This window comes from Macrobrachium rosenbergii, chromosome 5, assembly GCF_040412425.1.
Source record: "Macrobrachium rosenbergii isolate ZJJX-2024 chromosome 5, ASM4041242v1, whole genome shotgun sequence".
Taxonomy (NCBI): Eukaryota; Metazoa; Arthropoda; class Malacostraca; order Decapoda; family Palaemonidae; genus Macrobrachium; species Macrobrachium rosenbergii.
Window position 1 is genome coordinate 38227990 of NC_089745.1, and position 9555 is coordinate 38237544.

The window sequence follows — 9555 nt, forward strand, 5'->3', positions numbered from 1 at the left end:
AAGTCTCCTTCGTTCTCACCCACTTTCTTACTCGACCTATCCTTTCACTTTCAAAGACGCAATCTCGAGCGATTTCAATTCCCTCTATTCATTCACAGCCTCCACTTTTCAAATGTGCTTGGGAAACAGTGCTCTCTCTCTCTCTCTCTCTCTCTCTCTCTCTCTCTCTCTCTCTCTCTCTCAGACACACGCACAAACACGCACACACACAGGCTGCGGGGTCCTACAGTTGAAGGGATATTTTTTTAGAGGCGATTGAATGAGAAAGGACGACCAACGGATGTTAAAAGTTTACGCGAAATCCGGTAGGGCACATTACAGGTAGCTGCCTGTAATTTTTCTCTCTCTCTCCGGTTAAATAATTTTCAAATAATTCGTTGCACTTTGAGCTCTATACCCAGCATGTAAAAGACTAGGTAGATATTTTTCTCTGGACGTGCATGTAGAGAAATTAATGTTCACCTACGAAAACTGCTTAATAGAATGTAAAGAAATACATGCACATCCACTCCTACTATAACAGTTTGGCCATTTTAATCCTCCTGCTGAGAGAGAGAGAGAGAGAGAGAGAGAGAGAGAGAGAGAGAGAGAGAGAGAGAGAGAGAGAGAGAATCACCTTCAACAAAATTTAATTAGTTTACAATGAATGATGATCCTTCTGTCATTCATAAAGAAAAACATCTGAAACAAAGTACCAGGTGTACACCAATACAAAAGTTCACTCTACAGCAGGGTTATCAGACCATTTACAGAAGCAGACCATTCACAGGCTCATCTGCCCGCTTTAGCAACAAAAGACCAAGAATTCAAGATATGGCTCGTGAATTAACAAATCTGATGAAATCCGCACGCTGTCGGCAAACTGACCTCACAAAGGACGAACTTCTAAATGACCGCCGGATCATTCATACTGCAGTCACTATAATCATGCTAATTAGCAAATTGCTGAGAGATACAATAGTTCTGGGAGGACGTCATCGTAAGCGTATAAAGGACGAGAACTCTGTAAGTGAAAGGCTTCTCTCTTTCATCCGAAGCTTTTGGAGAATTTTAATGGCATATGTACCCTGTTTCCATTACATTTCCCTTTTAATGAAACATTAGCTTCTCTTACTGCGTAGCTGAAATATACTTAGTTTATTAAACGATGGATTGTTGTTGTTAAAGCTAAGCGAGACAAACAACTGTCAGAGGACGATGTGTTTGACCGAGCAAAGTGGAGGATAGCTGTCAGAAACATTGACCGCACACAGAAGTGGGAAAAGATGCAGAGAAAAAGGAAGATTAACCAAAAATATAACCTCTGGAACACAAAGAAATACATAACATCTGCTCCCCATACATTAACTTACATAATACCCCAACATTCGAAAAGCAAATAAGAGATTAGGTGAACATTTTGACTCTCCCCGCCCACAACCCCTTAAGGTTATCCTGGGAACAGATTGCCATACTTTACAGTTCTAAACTTTTCCAAATCAGTATCCATGGCTTTAGGACAATTCATAAATCACCATCCAAGAAAACCCACAAGGACGTTTTTGTCCTAAAAGCAGCCTCGAGCGTGAACAGAAATCTGAGCATTAGGTGTTTTCAAACAAAATTGTTTACCTCAGTCCGAACGACATAGCAATATGACAAAACTTTCTGCCTCAAGGTTTAAGGGAACTTGATTTTTCCAAATATAAATGACGTAGCATCTAAGGCGACTTCTTTTCAGAGGTCTTCTTGGACTACTACTTTTACCTACATGAGGAAGACAAAAAAGACGAGGAGGAGGCGGACAAGAAAAAGTTCAACAGAGCAGGATGAGAAAAGTAAATGTTTGCACTTTTTCTCTTCGCAACTTGCTTGAGTCTTGCTGTCCTCTACAGAACAAGAACTGATCTAGGCATGGTATGTCAACATCAAAAGCGCCATGGCTGATTCCGCTGGGCATCTCCCATGGGCCGGAGGGCAAGTAGCTTGCTTGATTGCTGGATAGCAAGGAACCCCCTGATCTGCATATCCAAGACACCAAAAGCAAGCACAAACACAACAGTCGGAACAACTTCCTTGCCCCTTCAGTGAACCTAGTATACTCTATCAATGAAAAGGGTTCAGAAAAGGCAGCAGTGATTACTTCTCAAAGACCACTGAGATCAAAAAGGGCCAAATGATCTCCATTCTAACTCTGCTGACCGGGTTTTGAATGGAGAAAATTCCTCAGGCTTTAACAGATTCTCTAAAGCATGAGTAGGATTCTCTCTTGAAAGAGAGGAGAAACACCGGTCTACACTGATGAACGCTCTCCGACCGTAGAATGGACAATAGAACCTAGCAGTATCATAAGTCAAAACTGTGTCTATAACCTCTTCATCTTTCATATAATTTTGAATTTAACTCATAATAACCACTTGCATTCGTAGTTCCTGTTCCACAGACCTGGCATAATCAGTTTAAATTAACAAGAAGCTGTGGAGGAGTGTTCGTGAGCACATCAGGCACATGCCCCATGGCTTGGGAAACTGGGAAAACCCCTGAGTGTTTCCCAGTCACACGACATGGTTTGCTATGATACTGTGAACTTTTAGCTGCGCATGCTCTATTCGTGTACCTCTTAAGCATGCATCGGGAGTTCTGAAAATTTCTGACATCCCTTGAACTGGTGATTAAATAAATAAAACACTCACTCAAGTTTCAATATAGCAGTCAGAAAAGGCACAGTAAGACATCCTCGCTCGACAACAGCTGAAGAAAAAAAGTTGAGAGACAACAGGTGAGCAAGAGTATTCCCTACTCATCACCCTTATCCACCACTTAACTACTGTGCATTTCAGGGTCGTGTCTAATTGATTTTCGTCGATAAAATCTTTACAAAAGATCGGATATGGATCGTATTTTGGAAATAGCTACTTGAAGCCACAGCATATTAATTGGCAAAAATATGCATTTATGTTCATAACCCACAGAAATGGACACACTGTTGTCTCCCAAAACCACAGTCAGGCACTTACTGAAATCCTATGTGATAATTAAGGCACCTATCAGAGTAAATCCAGGAAATTTAAAGGGGGGAAATTTAGCTAAATTCAGTACGACCCAGAGAGAGGCTAGTTGTGACGTAGCAACTATGACATCAGACCTTCCTTTGCATAAACGCCTCTCTGCCAAAAGAATGGTTAGAGTGATAGCAGAGTTTCCAATAGTATGATAATGATAGCAAAAAACAAATATTTTGACCCTTTTGTACAATAAGCAATACCGTTGAGTAGAATAGTGCAAAGAAATATCATTTAAACTTTAAGATAATACGGATATGGCTATAAATGGCTTAGTGAATTATAAAATTTATGGCTGAAATTTAAAGGGAATAGCCCAAGAGCCTGGACTATGAGGGTTATAAGTATCATTCAGCAGTATCAATGTAGTTATGATCAATTATGAAATATATATATATAGTTATATATATATATATATATATATATATATATATATATATATATATAATAATAATAATAAACGATGTAAATGAAATAATCAAAATAACTGAAAACTGAAGGAATGATTAACTTCAAATCAATAAAAAAAAAAATAAATAGATAAAACCGAGAATACATAAACTCACTGATAACCACTCAACAACCCTACAACAAACAGTGTCAGTTCCAAGTAAATAAATCAAGCGTATAGAAACAACAAAACTGACACAGAGGCACACAAATAAAGTAATGGAGGGGGGGGTGGCTAGTGTGCTATACCAAGCACTGTGGATTTATTATGGGACTGATCATGCATTAAGGAAGTTAAGGTTAGAACACTTGCGTTATGTTACATTCATTTAGCAGGACTAAGCAGGTATACGGGAACCGGAACTTTTGAGACAATATGAAGCAACAGAAACTCCGGGATAACAATGATTTTCACAGAGAGTGTTGCTGTAAGACTTGGTGCATATTTTTAAATTAAAGAATCGTGAATTGCGCCATGGAACTGTATAACACAATTAATATTCTCATTTGGTGCCCAATCCCTTATTGTACTCTACTTAGAGACATGACTCATCAAAGAGAGAGAGAGAGAGAGAGAGAGAGAGAGAGAGAGAGAGAGAGAGAGAGAGAGAGAGAATGTAGGGTAGGTGTTTGTGTGTGTGAAACAATATAAGAATTCCATATACTACTACTATTACTACTACTACCAACATCTGAGTCTTCATTCATAAAGTATATGGGCGGGGTGTCTAGTAAAGTACGTCAAACCTAGGCCAAGAGAAAGAGAAGATCTGTTCACTTCACCCCAAATCCCCCATGAAGGCGGAGCTTTGTCTACCTCCTTATTGCGTCAGCAGGGGAATTGCCGTAATGAGCAGGGTACCTCTAAGATACGTCATCGCCTACGTAGTTACCACCGGTGGGAGACGACTCCACCCATTTGGGTAGACCTTGTTTCTTTTGGCCTTGCGTCATACTACAGTATCAGTGAGTGGGAGGGCCTTCAGTAATGACGTTTTACTAGCCTCTATCTACGAGCCTGCTAAGTTTAGCTAAGGTTCCCTTTACATTTCTTTGATTTACTCTGATAAGTGCCTCAGTTATCAACATTAGACATCACTGCATATTTTTGTCAATTAGGCTTCAAATAGCTATTTCCAAAATACGATCCATATCCGATGCCTTGTAAAGATTTTATCAACGAAAATCAATTAGACACGGTCCTGAAATGCATTGTAACTTTTTACCAAGTTTCAATGACTCATCTGAGTTCACAGTTGGGGATATTCCTTCGTAAAAGGGAATGGTTGGTATACTCATGGAAACAAACCAGGAAGATATTATAATGCTAAGCTTCACCACCCAGTTGAGAACTATGACTGCATACAAAACAGAAATGTCTTTGCTCACCTATGACCAAGAAAAAGTGACAGGTTACCGATACCTGAGTGGGCATTATCCATTACTCACCTACTTGCCTCTAATATACCACTTTGTTACCAAGCTTCAACAATTTTCTACTCACGCTGTAATACTCCTATATAAAATGCAACTGGTTTGTAATCTAAGAACAACAAACATTTTGCATTTTTGTAAGAACAAATCTTTGTTCAGTATCCCGGACATACTGAGCAAGCACCATGACCAAAAAAAAAACATTATAAAAAATACCACGTCTTACAACCCAGTTGAGAATCTTGAGGGCACAGGAAACTGACAAATATCAACTTCTACAATAGCTGGAGAAAATTATATGGATTACAGATAAGCAAGTGAACAATACACCACCACTCAGCTCCCTGCCACCAGCCTTCTTAGTAGCTTTAACAATTGTTCCACCTTGCCCTGGGAATGTTCTTATACAGATGCTCAACAACTTACGGCCTGCGCAACTTATGACTGGTCGACTTTACGACTATTCCAAGACGGAAAATATATGGCCATGACAGTACATACAAGCAAATATTCAATAGGCTAAACGTGAATCCTAAACTCAACCAGACTTACCAAACTTATATCTTGCTCCAAAGGTCATTACTATTTATTGTCATTAACAACCATTCTGCTTCATTCAAAACACTGACATAGCAACAGCAAGTACTGACATACACAATCGAATCAAAATGCATCTGTTCTCCGATTTCAATTACCATTGCCACTGAACTTTATCAAGAGTTTCGTTACGGTTGGTGACTAGTTAAAAACTTGCTAATTGTTAATGTTGACCTACATAAGTGTTAATAAAAACAAATTTTATATGCCCTTCATGCAATATGAGCTCTTAACAAAGTATACCAATAAATTCTAAGCTGTACCTGTGGCTGAACAACAAATAACATAAAGATTGCAAAATGTTTTGGAATAGACAAAAGTAACGTCTGAAGCTGATGAAATGCCTCTTTACTTCGTAAGAAATTTACTGCATTTACCAATGAAGGTAAGCTGCATTTTTTAACCTAGCTTTGTTGATATGCAAAATGTGTATCATTGATGATTTTGAGAATGTAAACATTCATTCATTCTAGATTAAGCCAGTCTTGTAGGTTACAGGCACTCGTTCTTGCTCTAAGGCAGCCCGTAATGAATATAAACATTACATAACACAAATGGTACGTGATTGCAATCTTCATAATTTATTTGTGATAGTATAAAAATACATCCAATATAACTGTATACAATATGTGAAACAACAGTTTTATTAAACTTATCTTTGTTTTAATTACAATTGTACCATTTGACTTCAGCAAATGGATATGGCAGTGCTACTGCCTAACCAGGGACAACAGATTCATACACATACATTTTGCATCCTATGTATGGTGCTACCCCCAAAAAATTAGCTTAAAAAATTATTTTTCTCAAAATCTCAAGGTACGCGAGCATATACGTTAAAGAAGGTAATTGTTGAATATTTATATATATGTCGAAAGCCAAAGACGTTCTACTGAAAACCAAAACGTTTCTAATAATTTGTAATGCACTAATAAAATAAAATGTTTTTAATAAAAATGAACTCAGAAAAAGGTCAAAAAGGTTAAAACAATGATAAACTTGGAAAATGGTAATAGAAATATTTAAAGCCCCACAAACAATAAAACCTTAAGATATAATTTCATTTTGCGGCACACTATACATATGGCAATTTTTATACTAACAATAAATGGCTGACTTTTGACCAAATCGATTTATGACCAGTCAGTTTGAATTGAATTGAATATAGAATTTAGGCCAAAGGCCAAGCACTGGGACCTATGAGGTTATTCTGCGCTGAATTCACTTCCACTCATCATGGATGAATGAGTCACTCAGGTGTAAATCCCATTTAAGTTTGATGTCATGCTTTCGAGAACAGAAGCAACTACAGTTGGGGGGAGTTCAGTGGAATTACCACAAGGAAGTTAGTTATCTAATCACTAGGCGAGGTTCTCTCGCAAGTTTCTGTTCAACAGAACAGGGAGTGTTGGATGACCAACCCAAAATTACAATGGATGACCTGGAACCTAGGAGGGTTATTCACTGCCCTTGTATTTACAGTTTTCTTAAGAAATTGGGGTCTTTATGCTTTTGCTCATTATAAAATATATGCAGTCAATAAATATACAAGTTAAAACTGTAGTGTCAAAAATACTTTTTACATTGTATTTTGTGTCCAAAATTCTTGTGGTCAAGAAGGCTAGCATATTTGGAACGTCTTATTTTCATCTGGAAGTATTGTAGAGCTGTTAGAATAAATCCTTTTATAACATTCTTTCGTATTTTCCCACACCCAAAAGCCAAGGTTCTCACTGTGGTCAACATGATTGTAGGATATAAGCATTCAAGGGGTCCACTATTTATGAAGCTAGGCCTAGCCTATTGATTTGCTACCTAAATGTATGTCTGAAACATTCAAAGCATAGACTAAAACAAGAAAATATATTTACAATGCCAGAATATTCTCACTGTGGTCAACATGATTGTAGGATAAAAGGGGTCCACTATTTCTGAAGCTAGGCCTAGCCTATTGATTTGCTACCTAAATGTATGTCTGAAGCATTCAAAACATAGACTAAAACAAGAAAATATATTTACAACGCCAGTATATTCTCACTGTGGTCAACATGATTGTAGGATATAAGGGGTCCACTATTTCTGAAGCTAGGCCTAGCCTATTGATTTGCAACTTAAATGTGTGTCTGAAACATTCAAAATATAGACTAAAACAAGAAAATATATTTACAACGCCAGAATACAAATACAGTCCAAACTAAAAATATACCATACCAAACGTTCAGTAAATCGTACCTTAATCAGAATCTTTACTTCCATAAGCAGGCTATCCTGGGGACGTTAGAATACATCTTTGTCATTTCACCCATCTGGCATTTTCCCCCACTCAAACCCCAACTTCCTACTTTGCTGTCCCCCACAATTGCAGGATCTAAGGGGTTCCAGTATCTTTAAACTATTAATTTGTCACTGAACTGTCAGAAACATTCAACACTCAACTAAAAAAAAAAAATTCAAAAAAGCCAAAATAATCCAAGGGACAAGAGTTACACATCTACCCCAAACAAGCCGTGACCAAGAACTGAATCCGGTTTTTTTCATGCAACGCCTGAATTCCAAAATCCCACTTCTTTGGTGAAACTCTGGGCAAAAATACCAATCAGGTTTCAGCATTGAGCTCATATTCATATTTACAGATGAATACTGTACAACAAAATACATTCCAAATTCACTAGCTCTCCTTATCCCACAATACACTGGGACAAACAAAATCCAACTGGAAGTCCTCGCATGGCCGTCAAAAATGTAACAACACCCATCAGTACTTGTCTGGGTAACAGTAAATTTGCAATATATTTTTGTATGATCTCTGAATTAAGGAGACTTACAGCGCCCCAAATTAAGTTAGGTTAGGTGGCGGGGACCAACTTCGTCCTCCCAGCCAGCTTAGGACCCAGCACACTAGGTTAGATGTTGTTAGGTTAGGTTGCCACCTCATTTTTTTTTTTAACTCACCGTGCCATAAATTTGGTCATGTTGAATACATTAATTGTATTTCACCCATTTTGTGATTTCCCCCACCCAAAAACCACCAGTTCCCTCTGGGGTCCCAATCATTGTGGGATATAAGAGGGAGCCCAGTACCGCTCAAACTGCTAATGAACGTCAGAAACTTTTCAAATAAATTTTAGCATAGGAAAATCATATTTTCATCTCCGTAATATGATACTGGTTTGACATAAACATTTGCCAAATAAAAACATTTCACCTAAGCACCATTAATTAAAGCAAAACAGCGACTGCTTACAAACCTTTAATAAATATCTCCTTCAAGGTGACCTGCCCCCAAGACTATCATTGCCATCTTGAGTCACTTTTCACTATAGACAAAAGGCTAGTTTAGGCCTATGCAGGTTACAACAATCACACTTTTCTCTTAACTAGGCCTATCAAGGCATTTACAAAGGGAGGTTTTGATACCCTGACAAATGAGCCATCCTTGGAAAAGCATACGATAAGCAATTAATCTCTTTTTGTCATATTAAGTCCGAGACACGCAGGCCACAACAGAGTGGTTGAAACTTTTGTAACGTCTCTCCCTATGAGAGAGACACCCACCGAAAGAGGCATCACGAATAGTTTCATTTAGGGAATATTTCAAGTTATAAAGTGCGACGTATGATATTGCATTTTATGTGCTAAATACGTCTAATTTTTAATCTTAAATCTTTTGTCAGTTGTCCAGCCAGCAGCCGAGTAATCTGTTGCAGATATACGGTACCCCAAATCCAACTTTTGCTATCTACATCATGCAAAAAAAGGAAACAATACTAAAAGAGGTTCCAGGAAAAAATTTGGAGATTACAAACCATATGTACATTTATTTTACAGTATCACTAAACAGTGTCACAGCATATAAAAGTATATAAGAGAAAAAACATATGCACGGGTGATCTAAGTACGATGCAAATTTGATTCAGTTAGCATTGCACAAGTGAGTAGCAAGTAATCTCATATATATATATATATATATATATATATATATATATATATATATATATATATATATATATATATATATATATATATATATATA

General features: G+C 37.5%; 1 protein-coding gene across 2 annotated transcripts in view; it reads right to left on the reverse strand.

Annotated features, from left to right (window-relative positions):
* The window catches only part of LOC136838675 (uncharacterized), a 25044-nt gene extending 15989 nt beyond the window's left edge, over window positions 1–9055 (reverse strand). Inside the window, exon 1 of one of the 2 annotated variants that reach the window (XM_067104055.1) lies at window positions 8771–8909. The gene's annotated coding sequence lies outside the window, so the exon portion shown is untranslated. Of the gene's footprint in view, window positions 1–8770 lie in introns of both variants that reach the window. The other variant, XM_067104054.1, reaches the window with a different exon arrangement.
* Between the last annotated feature and the right edge of the window lie 500 nt (window positions 9056–9555).